Genomic DNA, 20,155 nt, shown 5'->3' with positions numbered 1-20,155 from the left:
TCACTACATTACCACAAGGTTCATTAAGAGCAAAAGGTAATATCTTCATATTACAAATAAAGAAATTATCCACTGATAATTACTACTGTTATGGAGCACTTCCAGAATCTTGGACCTGATGGTACATCATCTGCTTAATCTTCATAACAAACCCATTCTGCAGATGAAGAGACTCAGGAAATTTACATAACCTACTCAGCTTTGTGAGCGGTGGAGTCGAAACGCAAACTGGGATTTGTCTGGCTCCAAAATGTATGCACTGCTTTGGGTGTGGAGAGAAATACGGGACATAAATAGACAGGAGATAGAAAGTTCTAACCTTTGGAGTCTTCATGATGAAATAGAGATGATAGTAAACACTTATTTGAGACATTTTTAAAATATAAAACTTACAAGTTAATTACAACTGTGTTGAGCTGTATTAACTAATGCTGAGAGATAGTGAAGAGAATTATGTGGCCAGCTGGGATAATCAGGTAAGGATTGGGAAGAAAGGGTTTTGAACGAGAAAAGGGCTTTGTTGGCCAGGTGTGGTGGCTCACGCCTGTAATCCCAGCACTTTGGGAGGCCGAGGCGGGAGGATCACCTGAGGTTGGGAGTTGGAGACCAGCCTGACCAACATGGAGAAACCCCATCTCTACTAAAAATACAAAAAACTTAGCCGGGCGTGGTGGCACATGCCTGTAATCCCAGCTACTTGGGAGGCTAAGGCAGGAGAATCACTTGAACCCGAGAGGCGGAGGTTGAAGTGAGCCGAGATCGCGCCATTGCACTCCAGCCTGGGCAACAAGAGTGAAACTTCATCTAAAAAAAAAAAAAAAAAAAAAAAAACAGAAAGAAATAAAAGGGCTTTGCTGTCATGGGAAGAGAGAAAGTTGTCAACCTGAAATAACAACAGAGAGATTCTCCAAAGACAGTAAGCTTATTTGTGAATCCTCAAGATTGCAATCTGGGACATGTATGCACCTCATGAAGGGCCATGGACGTACCCAGAGAGGGAAAGGAAGGCAAAGGTTTTAAAGGCAAAATGAGCAATGTTACATAAGTTGTTTTGAAACTATTAACCTTGGCTACAAGGATCAATAACAAGGGTGGTATCACTCCAAGGCTGAACAGACAGTTGCTAGGCAGACATCTTTGTAGTATTCTGTGTGTAAAGTTGTGGTGGCCTTGTTCAAGGTTGTGGTTTTCAGAAAGTGTAATCTAAAAATAGATTTTAACATAGACATGTGTGCATGAGAGCCCCTCCTTTATGGCCTCCCAACTCCTATTTGTCGGGGTATAGCATAAGTGACTCCATTTTGATTCTTACAACTTTCACAAACTCATGAGTATAATTGTACAAAAGCTTAGAACTTAGTTTAGAACAAAATCTTAGAACTTAGCAAACTTTTAATGTTAAGGAATAGATAGAAATATTTTAGGCTTTGTGAACCATAAGCTCTGTTGCAGCTACTCCACTTTGCCATTGTATTGTGAACACAGCCATAAACAATGCCAAAGTGGCACGACTGTGTTCCAATAAAATCTTATTTATGATCATTGAAATGTGAATTACATATGATTTATTTTTTTATTTTTTTATTTTTGAGATGGAGTCTCACTCTATCGCCCAGGCTGGATGGAGTGCAGTGGCATGTTCTTGGCTTACCACAACCTTCGCTTCCTGGGTTCAAGAGATTCTCCTGCCTTAGCCTCCCGAGTAGCTGGGATTACAGGCACCTGCCACCACGCCCAGCTAATTTTTGTATTTTTAGTAGAGACAGGGTTTCACTATGTTGGCCAGGCTGGTCTCAAACTCCTGACCTAAAGCGATCCGCCCGCCTCAGCCTCCCAAGGAGCTGGGATTACAGGCGTGAGCCACCGTGCCCAGCCTCAACATATGATTTTTATGTGTCATGAAATAGTGTTCTTCTTTTGATTTTTTTTTCCAATTAGTTAAAAATGTAAAAACTGGGCTGGGCACAGTGGCTCACGCCTGTAATCCCAGCACTTTGGGAGGCGGAGGTGGGCAGATCACGAGGTCAAGAGATCGAGACCATCCTGGCCAACATGGTGAAACCCCGTCTTTACTAAAAATACAAAAATTAGCTGGGTGTGGTGGCACAAGCCTGTAGTCCCAGCTACTCAGAGGCTGAGGCAGGAGAATCGCTTGAACCCGGGAGGCGGAGGTTGCAGTGAGCTGAGATCATGCCACTGCACTTCAGCCTGCCTGACAGAGTGAGACTCTGTTTAAATTTAAAAAAAAAAAAAAAAAAGTAAAAACTGGCCAGGCACAGTGGCTTATGCCCGTAATCCCAGTACTTTGTGAAGCCGAGGCCAGAGGATCACTTGAGGCCAGGAGATTGAGACCAGCCTGGGCAATATAGCAAAACTCTATCTTTCCAAAAAAATAAAAATAAATAAGCCATTAGCCAAACATGGTAGCAAACGCTCGTGGTCCCAGCTACTCAGGAGGTTGAGGCAGTAGGGTCACTTGAACATAGGAGTTTGAGGCTGCAGTGAGCTGTGATCACGTCACTGCACACCAGCTCTACACAATAGAATTTTAAAAAAAACAAAAGTAAAAACTCTTCTCAACTCTCAGGTCAAACAAAGACAGGCAGTAGGCTGGACTTGGTTCCTAAGCAGTAGTTTGCCAACCCCTAGTTTAGTAGCAAGACAAAAGAAGTTATTTGCTAAGAGATTAAATAGAGAGTTTAAGCCAGAGACTAATGCAGAACACCTACTGGAAAAGGAAAGGAAAGAGAGAGGAAGATAAGAATTTATAAAAGATCCTAAAATATAAACAGGTAAGTGGCTTTTATGAAACAGTGAGTCAGAGGCCAGATGCTTTGGCTCACACCTATAATCCCAACACTTTGGGAGGCCAAGGCGGGTGGATCACGTGAGGCCAGGAGTTCCAGACCAGCCTGGCCAACATGACGAAACCCTGTCTCTACTAAAAATACAAAAATTAACTGGGTGTGGTGGCCCAAGCCTGCAATCCCAGCTACTTGGGAGGCTGAGGCAGGAGAATTGCTTGAACCTGGGAGGCAGAGTTTGCAGCGAGCCAAGATCACGCCACTGCACTCTAGCCTGGGGGATAGAGCAAGACTCCGTCTCAAAAAAAAAGAAAAGAAAAGGTGAGTCAGAGGAAAGGGGCTCGTCAAATAAGAATCCAACATGGGACTCCTGATTCCTTGGTTTACCTTCCTGCCACTGGAATTCCACAGATTCATTTATTCAGCAAATATTAATTTAGCACCACTATAGATAAACACTGTGACTTTATGCCTAGAACCTGAAACTATTTAAAAAATGGTCTCTCGTTTATTCTACAAAATGAAATTAAGAAATCCTGAAAGTGGTTATTTATGTATTCTAGCTACATATGCGTAAGCTTCAGTATGTTGTGTCTTTCTTTTTTTGTGTGAGGCAGAGTCTCACTCTGTCACCCAGGCTGCTGGAGTGCAGTGGCACCATCTTGGCTCACTGCAACCTCCGCCTCCTGGGTTCAAGTGATTTTCCTGTCTCAGCCTCCCGAATAGCTGGGATTACAGGCATGTGCCGTCACACCTGGCTAGTTTTTGTATTTTTAGTAGAGACAGGATTTCATCATGTTGGTCAGGCTGGTATCAAACTCCTGGCCTCAAACGCCTTGGCCTCCCAAAGTACTGGGATTACAGGCATGAGCCACTGTGCCCAGCCATGTATGTTGTGTTTTTAACTAATTTTATCTCAAAATATTTTCTTTTTTTTTCTTTTTTCTTTCTTTTTTTTTTTTTGAGAGGGAGTCTCACTCTGTCACCCAGGCTGGAGTGCAGTGGTGCAGTAATGGCTCACAGTAACCTCTGCCTCCCGGGTTCAAGTGATTCTCCCCCCTCAGCCTCCTGAGTATCTGGGATTACAGGTGTGCACCACCACGCCCAGCTAATTGGTCTTGAACTCCTGACCTCAAGTTATCCACCCACCTCCCCCTCCCAAAGTGCTGGGATTACAGGCATGAGCCACCATGCCCGGCCTCAAAGTATTTTCTAATTTCTCTTGTGATTTCTTCTTTCACCCATTGGTTATTTAAGAGTGTGGTTTGATTTCCATATATCTGCAAATCCCCCAAATTTCTGTTATTTATTTCTAATTTTATCCCACTGTATTTGGAGAACATACTTTGCATCATTTCAATCCTTTTAAATTTATTGACGTTTGTTTTATGGCCTAGATTATCAAGTCTACCCTGGAGAATGTTCCACGCACGCTAGAGGAGAATATATATTCTGCTGTTGTTGGCTGGAGTGTTTGTTAGGGAAGTTTAAACTTTCCCTCTGAGGGTTCAATAACTGAGTCTGTTGAAATAAATGGACAAAAGATTAACAGGAGAAGAGGCTATTAACTTGCAAGCCAATGGGAGTCACACCAAGTATGAAACTCAAAGAAGGACCTGACAGATGGAGTTTAAATACCCTCTTCACAGGGGAGATGAAGGCAATTTTAGAGGAAGAGTTATCACTCTTCATATGGTTAGGCTTTGCATCCCCACCCAAATCTCATCTTGAATTCTAATCCCCATGTGTCAAGGGAGAGACCAAGTGGAGGTAATTGATTCTTGGGGGCAGTTTCCTCCAGGCTGTTCTCATGATGGTGAGTGAGATCTCGTGAGATCTGATGGTTTTATAAGGGGCTCTTCCCCCTTCGCTCAGCACTTTTCCTTCCTGCTGCCTTGTGGGGAAGCATTGCCTTGCTTCCCCTTTGCCTTCCGCCATGATTGTAAGTTTCCTGAGGACTTCCCAACCATGCTGAACTGTGTGTCAATTAAGCCTCTTTCTTTTACAAATTACCCAGTCATGGGCAGTTCTTTATAGCCATGTGAAAATAGACTAATACAAAGAATAAGTAATTTTTAGGGGAGATGAATGGGCCCAAAGAAAAGACAATAGCCTGGGACAAAGGTCCTCTGAGCTCTGGGGAAGGTGGTGACAAGTTATGGGAAGGTGAGGGGGCAGAACTGCAAAGCAAATATTGTGTTAGTATGCAAATAAGGTCTCTCAGGCAATATGATAAGTCTGCTTGGGTGGGTGTAGTGACAACCTTTTGTTTCTTCTTCCTGACTTATCTTCCCTAGGCAATGAGATTTATTTATTTATTTATTTTTATTTTTATTTTTTTGAGATGCAGTTTCAGTCTGTCACCCATGCTGGAGTACAGTGGCATGATCTCGGCTCACTGCAACCTCCGCCTCCCAAGTTCAAGCCATTCTCATGCCTTAGGCTCCCGAGTAGCTGGGATTATAGACGCCCAACACCATGCCTGGTGAATTTTTGTATTATTAGTAGAGATGGCGTTTTGCCCTGTTGGCCAGGCTGGTCTTGAACTCCTGACCTCAAGTGATCCGCCCACCTCAGCCTTCCAAAATGCTGGGATTACAGGCATGAGCCACTGCGCCCGGCTGGCAATGAGATTTTAAACAGTGGATTAAAGACAATTGTGTTTATTTTGAAAGAACTTCCCCCAATGAGATAAGGGACCTTCAGAGAGAGCCTGTCCCCGCCCTTGTGGGGAGAAACAAGAGAAGGTCAGAGAGACACTGATTCTGAGGTCACTTCTAAGGCTTTCAATTTCCTTTAATTCAAAGTGCTCAGTATTCAAATAATACGCCATATTTTGGTGTATTATTTTCTGAGCCCCAACAGTTCTATAGGTATCTATTAGCTTTAGCTGGCTTATAGTATGGTGTAAGACTTCTATTTCCTTGGGAGTCTGAGGCGGGCAGATCATGAGGTCAAGAGTTCGAGACCAGCCTGGCCAAAATGGTGAAACCTCATCTCTACTAAAAATACAAAAATTAGCCGGGCGTGGTGGCACACATGTGTAGTCCCAGCTACTCGGGAGGCTGAGACAGAAGAATTGCTTGAACCCGGGAGGCAGAGGTTGCAGTGAGCTGAGATCATGCCACTGCACTCCAGCCTGGGCGACAGAGCAGTACTCTGTCTCAAAAAAAAAAAAAAAAAAAGACTTCTATCTTTTTATTGATCTTCTACTTAGTTGTTCTCACTGTATTGAAAGCGGTTTGTTGAAGTCTCCAACTATTGCTGTTGATTGTCTATTTGTCCCTTCAATTGTGTCAGTTTTGCTTTGTGTATTTTGCTGCTCTATTTTTAGGTGCATATATATTTATAATATCCACTTATTTTATGCACTTGATCCTGAAAGGATTTAGGAGGTTACTGTATAGCAAGAAATCACAAATTAGAAGTAGATGAGAAAGAAAAAGCAAAACAAGAGTAGCAACATAAAATAGACTTTGTCTTCTTGTTCACTTTTGTTGCCATGTGAACAGGGCCTGTCCCATAATAGGTCTTCATAGAATTAAAATAACACCAAGAATAAGGTTAACACAAAAATGAAGTTATACATTACAAGTGTACCGTAAACTTGGCATCCAATTAAAATGGAGACCTGATTGGTTATACAATTGATAGTGACCCTGAGCTAAATAAAACAAGAGATGATACCAAGAACAATAGAGAAATTCCTTCCAAGGGTTGTCACTAACATTCAATTATAAATATGCCAAACAAACTCCTCCATCCTAAACAGAATATATGCTTTAAGTTTGGGAATTTCCCCTTCCCAGAAGTGATGCTATAGTTAGTCCCCATGGGCTGCCACATCTGATTGTGCAAATTGTGTACTGTCCAACTCCAGGTTATCCATCACATTGCAGTCTATGCAAACAACACCCTCTCCCCAACCACACACTCTGCATTGGGTAATATACAACCTAGGCTCCTACAAGAGTGACTCCATAAAATCTTTAAGTGATTCCTCCTCTGACAAATGGCTTAGTGTTCACTGTATATTTAGGGATTGTAAAAGAACAGAATATGCTACCCCAAAATATACTTCTTTGGCATAAGGATTATTTTGAACCAATTATTTTAGGAAATAGCAGACATGAGAGAATCTCTGAAAACAGAGAAGTTTCCCATTTGAAAGGGAAATTTACATTTATAAAGGAAATCTCCATGTGTAGGGATGTCTTTCTCTGTACTAGGAAGAGAAAGATATTCTAAATCACCAGAAATTCTTATCAATGGAGAAGGCACCAACTTATGTCTGCATAACAAAGCTTACCCTTGTTTACTGTACATTTCCTGGTCGCTTTCTCATAATTTACCTCCACCACCCAATTCTTTCATTGATTTAGCTGAAGATGGTATTTAAGCCTGAATTCTAAGCCACGTCTCTGAGAGTTACTCATTTCCCTGACTGCCCATGTTTATATGAGATATACCTGTTAGTAAACGTCTTTTGTTTTTCTTCTTCTTTTTTTTAAAAAAATATTTCTTTCTCTGGTTTTTTTTTGGTTTTTTTTTTTTTTTTTTTTTTTTTTAAGAGATGGAGTTTCGCTATGTTGCCTAGGCTGGTTTCAAATTGCTGGACTCAAGTGATTTACCCACCTTGGCTTTCCAAAGTGCTGAGATTACAGGAATGAGCCAAGATACACGTTCGTAAACTTCTGTTTGTTTTTTCTCTTGTTAATCTGTCTTTTGTTACAGGAGCCCCAGCAGATAACTTAGAAGGGTGGAAGGAAAATTATTTTTTCCTCCCCTACAAGGTGTTGTGGGTGGCCAAGAAATGAGGCACAGCGTAGTGTTCATCTACAAGGAAATGAAGTCTCTGAACCTCATCTTTGGACACAATGTTCCAACCAGTTGTCTTAACCAAGTGCCTTGAAAAGGGAACAAGGTGAGTAGAGAAGGTGCTTCACTTCTCCAAGCTCCCACACTGATTCGTAAGGTAAGTCAAGGGGTTCTCACATTTCCTAGGACGGTAGTTTTCTCACTGTATTTAGAGAGTATCAGCAGAAACACGATTGCACACGGGAAATGCTAAAGCTAGGAGCTCTGCAGTGTGTCAGGGGAGACGCATATGTGTTAATTATGACGCAGAAGAGAAGTGACCCTCAGGGGCCCTTAGTGGAAGAAGCCGTGTTGGCTTGCACTCAGCAGCAGCTTGTGGGCATGCACGCTGGTTACTACAAGTCTTCAGGGAGCTCTGCTCAGGTGACTCAGCAGGCCTCAGGCAAAGTACAAGAGAATCTCTAGTTCTAAATAAGATTACACGAGGACCAGAAAATAATACCTGAGTTTTTGTTTTGTTTGTTTTGTTTTGTTTTTAGACAGAGTCTTGCTCTGTTGCCCAGGCTGGAAGTGCAGTGGCACGATCTTGGCTCGCTGCAACCTCCGCCTCCCAGGTTCAAGCAATTCTCCTGCCTCAGCCTCCCTAGTAGCTGGGATTACAGGCGTGAGCCACCACGCCCAGCTGACTTTTGTATTTTTAGCAGAGACAGGTTTCATCATTTTGGCTAGGCTGGTCTCGAACTCCTGACCTCAGGTGATCCACCTGCCTCGGCCTCCCAAAGTGCTGGAATTAGAGGCGTGAGCCACCATGCCTGGCTGCTGAGTTTTTTTAAGTACAATAGAAATCCTGGGCCAGTTATTCATAACTTCTCCCTAGCCTTATCCCCAAGTTGGGACAGTCCTTTGTCACGTCTTCAGTAACTAAAAACCACAGAGAACAGCAAAGACAAGCCCCTCTCCGTGTCAACTTCCTCCCCTGGAGTGAGCACTGTTATGATAGAATCGGGGTACAAGGTGGCTGGGCACAGTGGCTCACACCTGTAATCCCACCACTTTGGGAGGCCGAGGCGGGCGGATCACCTGAGGTCAGGTGTTCGAGACCAGCCTGACTAACATGGAGAACCCCGTCTCTACTAAAAATACAAAATTAGCCAGGCATGGTGGCCCATGCCGGTAATCCCAGCTACTTGGGAGGCTGAGGCAGGAGAATTGCTTGAACCCAGGAGGCGGAGGTTGCAGTGAGCCAAGATCGAGCCATTGCACTCCAGCCTGGGCAACAAGAGCAAAACGCCATCTCAAAAAAAAAAACAGAATCGGGGTACAAGGTAAGACACCACCTGGCAATGAGGCCTTTCCCGAGTTCCTTATGGCAAAACAGGCCACAAAACCTTGGATTTCCATTTCTAGCAGAATAATAGGCCACCTGCTTCATGGCTGAGGGAGGCTGTGTTTTTGGCTCTCGACACACCAAACACCCTCTTGCCTTTACCTGGTGAGCCAGTGTTACTTCATCAGCAAGCATGGTCAGATTAGTTTATAGCTGCTCCAGAACACCAGCTTACATTCTCCTTGATGTATTTCACCATAAAAAGTTGTAAGGCACATTTTTTACTGTTCAGTGCCCTAACAAGGGGCCTCTGATGTCATGAGTCCCAAGAATGCTGTTTGAATAACACATGACTTGAGCAGTTACTTTAAGTGAGGGACTGTGCCGAACAATTTTATATTTATCATCTTTTTTATTAAAATAAACACATGAGGTAGTGTCTATTTCTATCTCTGTTCTATGAGTGAAAGAACAGGTCATATGGAGGTTATTTTGTGTTTGTTATTATTATGTTTTATTATTTTTATTTTTTGAGATGGAGTCTCACTCTGTCACCCAGGCTGGAGGGCAGTGGCACAATCTTGGCTCACTGCAACCTCCACCTCTTGGGTTCAAGTGATTCTCCTGCCTCAGCCTCCTGAGTAGCTAGGATTACAGGTGTCCACCAGCACACCCAGCTAATTTTTGTAGTTTTAGTAGAGATGGGGTTTCACTATGTTGGCCAAGATGGTCTCGAACTCCTGACCTCAGGTGATCCACCCACCTTGGCCTCCCAAAGTGCACGGATTACTCACCACGCCTGGCCTGTGTGTGTGTTGTTAGAAGATTAGGGCTAAGAGGACTTTACTTGGTTTGAGTCTTCATTTTACAGATGAGGAAACTGAGCTCAAAAGAATTAAGTCACATGCCCATAATCACGCACCCAGGAAGTGGCTTTAGGGTGGCACACATCATCCGGCTCTCTGTGAGTCTGCGGCCTAGCCTTTCATGATTTGAGGGTTTGTGCCACCCCCAAGTATTCTGTCATCCTGCAACCAAACTATGCTAAAAGGCGGGGCGGGCAACACACTGCATCAGATTGAAGTCAAACTTCGTGCCTCAGAACACACAGAGTCCCTCTAGCACTTAACAACTTTCTTTTCAGGAAACCTGCCAAGTGCTTGGTTACCTTTTGAGTTCTTCCTGGGTGTCAGGGAACACATCTAAAAATAGATCTGTCCCCAGCTCTCCCAGAAGAGGCTTGTAACTTAAAAATGTCACTCCCTCCTCCCTTCCAAAACACAGACTTCACTGTTCCTTCCTTCCAACCCAGCAGCTGCCTAAGAATATACCTTCCTCTTACCTGAAGACTAGACTTCCTTCTTCAGGAAGGGACAATAGTGTCTCTTGCCAGGAAGGAAAGACCTTTCATATCAGCTTTGACAAAAATTGCTTTCTCTAAAGCAGAATGACTTCAGGGAAAAGGGTGTGCATCTTGTCCTGGTCTTTCACCTCCTAAAGATCGGCAAAATGGGACAATGTATATAGATGTGTTTTATAAATTGCAGATACCAGGAACTATCATGTGTCTCTGCATGTGTTCCCTGATTCTTCAAAATTGCAGTGGGTGGAAGGGAGACTTCTCTAGTGATACCTCTGGTGACACAGATTTTCCGGCCACAGAAACTTGGGGAAGTTTTTCCTGGTGTGGGCTTTCCGTGGGTAACTCCTTGTGTGCTGAGATGACATTAGAATGATTGCAGAGAGCCGGCCTGAAGCTAGGCTGGGCTCACACCAGCTAAAATTGAGTTTGAAGCAAGCCAGCAGAATTGAGGAGACAAAGAAAAAGAGCCTGTTCACCCATGGGAGTCTCTCCCAGTTGATTCTGTACCTTGTTAACCTGGAGTTGGTCTCAACACTAAGATAAGACGTGTTTGCTAGCTTCTCACCAGTACCATGCAATGCTTGAGCTCCACTGAACACTTTGTCATGTTAAAAGTGTTTTCAGTTATCTTTATTTTATTCATGTATTCACTCCTTCAATAAATAGATATTTAATTCTTACTCCATTGGCAGCTTTCTCTGTTTAAAAGACTCCATTTGCTGTCCACATATAGTGAATATAGTTTGAAGGTAAACAATTGTTTGAATACAAAAAATAAAGATGTGCCCATTTCTATTGTGCTCACTCTCTGCCACCCTCCTTTCCCCCAACCATAAACTAGAGGTCACTTTGGTGATAGTTTCTGTTCCTGGGAATCACTGTGCTCCTGAAAAGCACTATTTTTAGAAGGCCAGAGTACTCTTTTTTTTTTTTTTTTTTTTTTTTTGAGACAGAGTCTCACTCCCATGGTCCAGGCTGGAGTGAGTGGTGAGACACGGCTCACTGCAGCCCCGACTTTCCTGGGCTCATCAGGTGATCCTTCCACCTCAGCCTGCTGAGTAGCTGGGACTACAGGTGCACACCACCACAGCCAATTAATTTTTTGCATTTTTAGTAGAGATGGGGTTTTGCCAAGTTGCCCAGGCTGGTCTCAAACTCCTGGGCTCAAACCATCTGCCCACCTCAGCCTCCCAAAGTGCTGTTATTACAGGCATGAGCCACTGTACCCGGCCTCCTTATATATAAATTTTTTTGGTCCATCTTTGATTATTTCCTTAAAATGGATATCTATAAATGAAATTACTGTTTTTCAGATATAGTACTTTTTTAGATTCTTGATCTACATTGCTAAAATGCTCTCCAGGGAGATTGTACTGATTAATATTCCCACCACCAGGGCACACCAGTACTCATTTTTTCACACTCTTACCAACATTGGTTATTGACAATTTTAAAAAAGTCTTTGCTAATCTGATCGAGTGTGGTGGCTAATGCCTATAATCCCAGCACTTTGGGAGGCCAAGGTGGGAGGATTATTTGAGCTCAGGAGTTTGTGATGAGCCAGGACAACATAGACCCTGTCTCTATTTTAAAGAAAAGAAAGGGGCCGGGTGTAGTGGCTCATGCCTGTAATCCTAGCACTTTGGGAGGCCGAGGAGGGTGGATCACGAAGTCAGGAGATTGAGACCATCCTGGCTAACACAGTGAAACCTGTGTTTTCTACTGAAAATATTTAAAAAATTAGCCAGGCGTGGTGGCGGGCGCCTGTAGTTCCAGCTACTCAGGAGGCTGAGGCAGGAGAATCCCTTCCACCCAGGAGGCAGAGCTTGCGGTGAGCTGAGATCACGCCACTGCACTCTAGCCTGGGTGACAGAGCAAGACTCTGTCTCAAAAAAAAATTTAAAAAAAAGAGAAAAAGAAAAGAGAGAAAAATCTTTGCTAATCCAATGCACACGCATATTTATATCTTTTTATAATTAGTCTTTAATCTATAAGCATTCTCTATATATTAGGAATATTACCCTTTGTTTATTGCAAATATTTTTCACAGCTTATCATTTGTCTTTGAGTCTACTCGGCAGCATTATTTGCCATATTGAAGTTCTTTCGCTTTTTTTTTTTTTTCTTTCTGAGACAAAGTCTCACTCTGTCGCCCAGGCTAGAGTGAAGTGGCACAATCTCAGCTCACTGCAACCTCCACCTCCTGGGTTCAAGCAATTCACCTGCCTCAGCCTCCCAAGTAGCTGGGATTACAGGCATGTGCCACAATGCCTGGCTGATTTTTGTATTTTTAATAAAGACACGGTTTCACCATGTTGGCCAGGCTGGTCTCGAAATCCTGACCTCAAGTGATCCACCCGCCTCAGCCTTCCAAAGTGCTTGAATAACAGGCATGAGCCACCGCACCTGGGAACATTTTTAAAATGTAGTCAAATGTATCCCTCCTTTTTTTTTTTTTTTTTCTTTTTTAGGCTTAGGAAGGTCTTCACCCCCAAAATCACAAAAATACTTAGCTCTATTTTCCTTAGTGTTTTTATGGTTTCTTTTTTACACGGACATATCTGATCAAGTAATTTATTTAGGGGTAAGGAAGCTAGTAATCCAGATTTTTTTTTTTTAATGGTTAGCTGGATTCCATACCATTTGTTAAATGACCATTTTAAAAGTCTTCTTTATTTCTGGAATCCCACCTTTTTTCTTTTCTTTCTTTCCTTTTTTTTTTTTTTTGAGAAGAAGTCTTGCTCTGTCGCCCAGGCTGGAGTACAGTGACACAATCTCAGCTCACTGCAACCTCTGCCTTCCAGGTTCAAGCGATTCTCCTGCATCAGCACCCCCACCCCCTCCCAGTAGCTGGGACTACAGGCACGTGCCACCATGCCCGGCTAATTTTTGTATTTTTAGTAGCAACGCGGTTTCATCATGTTGCCTAGGCTGGTCTCAAACTTCTGACCTCAAGTGATCCACCCACCTCAGCCTCCCAAAGTGCTGGGATTACGGGCGTGAGCCACTGTGCTTGGCCCCCCACTTCTTTTTCACTTACCTCTCCGTATGTTTATTAGTGTCCTGTTTTTTAGAAGACAATTCACAAAGACTTCAACATACAAACTAGATAACGTAAGGAAATAGAACTGTTCAGGCTACAGATAGTAAGCTGTCCTAATTACCCCTGAAATTATTCAATTTTTTAAAAGCTGAAATTTTTACATATTCTTATATCAGCTTTATTAACATATAATTCATATACCATACAATTCACTCACTTAAAATATACAATTCAGTGGCTTTAAGTATATTCACAGTTGTGTAACCTTCACCACAATCAATTTTAGAACTATTAAAAGACAGCAGGTCCAACATGGTGTCACTCATGCTAAGGTTCTATGCCACCAAACTGAAACTTAAGTTGTTTATTTATAAGATTTGACCTTCTGAGAAACCAGGAGAAAGGCAATGGCCAAATCCCATAAAGCCAACAGAATTTCCTATACACCTCTACAAGGAAAGTAATCTTGAAATGATTAACATACTGTTGGTGCATTGTTTCTTCTTTCCTGCATTTTTTTCTACGTGTGAAATTCACCCATTCTGTCTAGCTTGTGAGAGCTCTTTCTGTGTTTTACTTTATTTATTTATTTATTGAAACAGGGTCTTTGTTGCCCAGGCTAGAATGCAGTGGCATGATATAGTTCCCTGTAGTCTCAAACTCGTGAGCTCAAGTGATCCTCCAGCTTTAGTGTCCTGAGTAGCCAAGACTATAGATACATGCTACCATACCTACATGGCTGGCTAATTGTTTTGGGGCAGTGCGGGGGCATGGGCTGTTGCTATGTTTGTTGCTCAGGCTGGTCTTGAACTCTTGGCCTCAAGCAATCCTCCCACCTCAGCCTCCCAAAGCACAGGGAGTATAAGTGTGAGCCACCATGCCCAGCCTTCTTTGTTTTAGACTGGATGCTGCTCAGTTCATGAATTACTAATAAAAGCCAATTAGATCTTTGAAATTAAATTTGTTGAAATTTTGTTCTTTGATGGAACATTTCCATCACCCCACAAAGAACATTTCATATACATGGAATCATACAATATGCAGCCTTTTGTATCTGGCTTCTCTCACTTAGGATGTTTTCAAAATTCATCTACAGTATAGTATATATACACATTTAATTTCTTTCTTTTTTTAAATTGAGGTAAGGTTCATATACCATGAAATTAATCATTTTAAAGTGTTTAATTCAGTGCCATTTAGCACCTTCATTATGTTGTGCAATCATCACCTCTATCTAATTCCAAAGCATTTTCATCATCCAAAAAACAAAACATATGTTCATTAAGCAGTCACTCCCCATTCCTCCCCTCCAGCCCCTGGCAACCACTAATCTACTTTCTGTCTCTATGTGGGTGTGCATGTTTTGGACATTTCATGTAAATGGGATTACATAGTATGTAACCTTTTGTGACTAGATTCTTTCATTTAGCATGTTTTCCAAGTTCACTCATATTATAGCATGTAGATATACTTCATTTCTTCTTATTGTCAAATATTCTTTTCTATGGATATACCATACTTTGTTTATTCATTCATCAGTTGATGGACATTTTCATCATTTACACTTTTGCCTACTATGAATAATGCTGCTATGAACCTTCTTGTACAAGTTTTTACGTATACTATATACTTCTCTTAAAAATAACTTTATGTTTTGCATAAAATCATATACTTATCTGCAGTATCAGTCCTGTAAGCCATCTTTTCAGGATGATTAAAAAGTTTATTTGCCCACAACCTTCTTTTATTTTTTTGAGATGGAGTCTCATTCTGTCGCCCAGGCTAGATTGCAAGTGGCACGATCACGGCTCACTGCAACCTCCATCTCCCGGGTTCAAGTGATGCTCCTGCCTCAGCCTCCTGAGTAGCTGGGATTACAGGCATGCGCCACCATGCCTGGCTAATTTTTTTGTACTTTTAGTAGAGATGGGGTTTCACCACGTTGGCCATGGCTGGTCTTGAACTCCTGACCTCAAGTGATCCACCCACCTCAGCCTCCCAAAATGCTGGGACTACCAGCGTGAGTCACCAAGCCAGGCCACAACCTTGTTTCTTTAAAACCAAACGTAATTTCATTTGTGCAGGCCTTAATCCTATTAGTCTATGCTAATTTATACCACCAAGGAGAAAACTAAATTAAGAAATTTAAGCTGGGCATGGTGGCTTACGCCTATAATCCCAGCACTTCGGGAGATTGAGGCAGGAGGATCTTTTGCGTCCAAAAGTTCGAGACCAGCCTGGGCAACATAGTGGGACCCTGTCTCCATAACAAAGAAAAAAAAAAGAAATTTAAGAATTTAGTTAAAACTGTAATCTGGGGGAATTATATCTAGGTGGGTGCTCAGAAGGACCCAATGACGATGGAAGTGATGCTCAAGCAACTCTATTCATGTCTTTCTTTATGTACTAGGGGCAACTCCATTCATTTATTTATGTACTTGAGGTTCAATTTTTAATATTAACATATACATCTAATAGAACGTGCCTATGAATCCTGCCATTAACAGGATTGCAACATACGTGGTTCAGTAAAATCAAAGAAGCAAAACACAGGACAAAGTTTTTTAAGGGACCCAGTCCCCCACTAGATTCTAAGTTATTGAGAGCAAAGATTGCATCTTGTTTGTGGTGGGCACACCAGAAATATTTGTTCAACAAAAAAATAAGGAAAGCTGTGTCCAGAATCAGATTTCCTAGCCTTTGCCCCACCCACTCACTCCCACCCTATTGTTTGCTCTTTCCCCAGACCCCAGTTCCACCTAATTCCAAGGGACAAGATAGAGTCTCAGATCACAATGTATCGAAGGCAGGTGTAGCTGGAAGATGGTATTTATCTTTGTGGGGAAGGAAGGGAGTAGCATCAACAATGGAAAACCAAATGATCTTGTTCCTTTCTGTGCACCACATTTGCCAGTTTTGGAGAGACAGCAATTTTTTTAATACCTTGAAACACTGGAGTTTGTATTGAGAAACAAAAGAAAAAAGCTCAAAGGTGGCTGTGGAGGTCTCTATCCCTCCTTCCAAGGCTCACTGACCCCTCAATGACCTGTAACTGTAGCTCTGGGAGAAACGAATAAGCAGGCGGTTCAATGCTGCTATTTTAGGCACCCAGTCTGGTTAGTCGATGTGGGCGGCAGACACTGGGGTTGGTGTGTTGGGAGAAGGGCTTGTGGGGTGCCTGTATAAACTGGCCATAAAAATATGGGACAATAAGTTGTGGAAAGCCACAAGAGGCCTCTGAGGAGGAAAGCCTAATTGCCATCATGTTCCCATGCTCAGGGCAAGACCAGCTCTCTTATCTGTAAACACTGTGTTCAAGGAGAAAGACACTCCTTTGAAGCACTGGAATGTAGACAGACGTGCAGGCTCCTAGTTAAGCCTGCTCCCACTAGCTACTCTCTGATAAGTTAAAGATACGCAGTTTGAGCACAAAGGAGATTCATTTAAACCGCTATTGCTATAGATTATGCCTATGACGCACTGCCTCCCTTTCACTGTTTCACACTGAACATCTGCTTCTTAGATCTAAGTGATGGTAATCAATAGTGTGTAGACCAGAGTTCTGGGCCTTTGCAGTCTCTGATTTGCTCTGGCCCCCTGGCTCCCACTTTTATGAACTCTAAACCTGTCTCTTCTCATTCCTTTGTCGCCACTGGACTTCAGGTACCCTACGGGTGGTGTTGAGGCTGGTCCCCAACATTGGTGGAAGAAGCACCTTTATGGACCAGACAGCCATGTACTCGGTCAGCCCCACTGCAGATACGCCGGAGGGAGATCCAAAAGCCGTTTTCAGGGAGAGGACTCTTTGCCCCTTGTTAGTTAAACCTTGGCAGACATGCTGGGCAGGAATGACATACCCTATGTGTAAGTACCTGGAAAACCCCACGGTGCTCCCACACACTCAACCGGAAGCAGCATTTTCAGATCTGCTCGTGCTGGTTCTTTTGCATTAGTTGATAGTCAGTTTAGATTTCAGATGTCACTGTCCCTGAAGGGCCTCCCCTGGTGCCTCATAAAGGCCAAGAGACCACAAAAGTTGAATAGCCAAGCCAGGCTGGCACGACGCAGTGCCCTAGCTATCTCCTTTTCTGCTGCAGAAGCGCACTACCGGTGACGGGCAGTAGTGAGTGGGAGGGCCACCATCTGAAATGTGCTGCTCCTTTTGATTAGTGGGTACGGTGTTTTTCTCTGCTTTTAGCTCCTATTCTGAAGAAATGATAGTGATTTTCACCCCATCCCCGATCAAACAGGACTGTGACTTACGTTTCCCAGTGTTCATTGCTCATTTCATGCACCATTAAGTTTTGTAGTCTCCCGTGTCCATTAGACCTTGCTTCTCCCTCTGGGATGTTGGGACATTGTGGGGAGCATACTGTGATATGTTGGCATGCTGGGGTGGGGGAGGCCACAGCTGACTTGGGAGAACTTGTCCCTTGGTGACACCCACCCACACTGAGCTTGAACTTCAGACAAGGGAAATTGACTCTTACTCCACTCCCCACCCTCACCCCATGGCAGCCTGGCTCACCAACCACAGCGAAGCCGGACGTGGCCTCTTGGTTCTTCTCAACACAGCTCCCCAGTCAGCCACCACCAACTGAACTGAATTGGCACTATTTGGTAGTCTAGCCTGACTTATAATAACAATTGAAAAAGAAAAGATAAATCTGTCCTCCAAACTGGATTCAGTTATCACACTATTGCTCGGATCTATTGTAGCACTTGGAGCCCTGCGCTTACAGTGCTATTCTGTGAATTTCTTCTAACAACAAGAGTCTATAAGGTGAGAGGGCCCCTTGTTCTTTCAAAGAGAAAGAAAATGTCTCTAAAAGCATCATTTAAACTTAAATTTTAATGTTGTTTAAGCATGGAGAAATACAGAGAAGAAAACACTTGATGACCCACATTCTTATTGCCCAGCTCACTCCTGACTGTATTAGATAATAATTATGACATTATAATAGTTACACATGCATACGAGTAGAAATTTTAAACATGAAAGCATAACACGACAAGTGCTAACTTCTATTCCTTCCTTCCTAATGATAACAGCTATTGATTATTAATAGTTTTTCGTGGGTTCTACCAGAAAAAGTATATGTATGTTTATATTCTTTTCTAAAAGTTACCAAAAAGGGGGAAAAGGGTGAAGCGTACTCTACAATATGTTCTGCAGCTTGGTTTTTTTTCTTCTAACTGAATTATACAACTGGCATTCTTTCCTGATCCACCTCATTCATTCATTCACATGGTCTTCCAGCATATGGATGTGCCATAATCCATAATATGGATGTACCATAACTTAATCAGTACTCTGTTAATGGTAAAACATCTTTTGAAGACTTCAGGGGGCTCATTGACCCACTTGAACTGTTATTCATCAACAAAGGAGGAAGGACACCTATTTCATTCATTCACTCAAAATCCTGCAGCTCTAAAGATTATTCAACTTGGTCCACAACTTCTGGCAAATACAACTACAAAGGAAAGCATCAGCAGAGCTGGGGCTGGGGTGTGGTATGAATAAGGTCATTTGCAATGCACCAGAATAAAGATCCCTTGCAATGATCACAAGCTGTAAGCACTGACAGTCCTAGAAGACTTGGTCATGTGATAGACCAGGTAGCATTGCCCGGAGTAACATGAAGGCAGCATTGCTTCACACAGAGACTTCAAACTAACAGTGTCTCCCAGAAGCCTTACAGCACTGAAAATGCTTCACTGTATTTTATTCATAATGGATATATTCACTATAGATGCTGAGTCTGCTAAGCCAGCTGTGTTTTCCTGTCACCAAGATGCCTTGATGCCATCTTAATATACACATATTTAAAAATTCTCCATGGAAGAACATCTTTACTTTGTCTAACTCTAATTGTGCTAGGGAATTGAAGTAGTCAGTTCAGATAATGCTGAAACTTATTGACTACTTGTTAGTTCTGTGTCCTGGAGCCTGTCATCTAACCATTCTAAGCCTATAAAATGAAGGTAATGATGCCTACCCCATAGGGTTGATGGCATGATTAACTAGGATAATTTATATCTACAGAGAAACATATATGGTGTGCCTCCACTTATGTAGTTAAACAGCTATCTCTGTTTATTTACAAAGAGAGATGTCTGGAAAGATGTTTATCAAAATGTTAAGCTTGGTTTTCTCTGGGTGTGAGATTTCTGAAGATTTTACTTTTTTCTTAGTTCTTTTCCATGTTGATTGGATTTGTTTGTTTTGTTTATACAATGATTAGGAGTGATTTTTACATTTTTTTAAAAAGCCGTTTTCAAAATGAGATAATGTTTATAAGGAAAATCACACATAAGTACTCAATCAACGTTGTTACTGTTAAAAGCTATCAGGAAAAGACCACTCACTCTATACCAGAAAAATCACGATTTAACTATATTTAAGACCCACCAAAGCCCAATTCTTTGGGGTTTTTTTGTTTGTTTGTTTTTAGAGACAGGATCTCACTCTGTCACTCAGGCCGTAGTGCAATGGCATGATCATGGCTCACTGTAACCTCAAACTCCTGGGCTCCACAATCCTGCCACATCAGCCTCTCAAGTAGTTAGGACTATAGGTGCATACCACCATTCACCACACCCTGCTAATTAAAAAAATTCTTTTTTTCCTAGAGACAACGTCTTGGTATATTACCCAAGCTGCTCTTGAACTCCTGGCCTCAAGTGATCCTCCTACCTCGGCTTCCCAAAGTGCTGGTATTACAGCTGTAAGCCAGCATGCCTGGCCCCAATTCTTAAGAATATGGGCTTTGGAATCAAGTAGTCCTGGCTTTGAA

This window comes from Pan troglodytes, chromosome 4 (assembly GCF_028858775.2).
Source record: "Pan troglodytes isolate AG18354 chromosome 4, NHGRI_mPanTro3-v2.0_pri, whole genome shotgun sequence".
NCBI lineage: Eukaryota > Metazoa > Chordata > Mammalia > Primates > Hominidae > Pan > Pan troglodytes.
The sequence above is the reverse complement of the archived record's forward strand: the minus strand, read 5'-3'. Positions refer to the sequence as shown.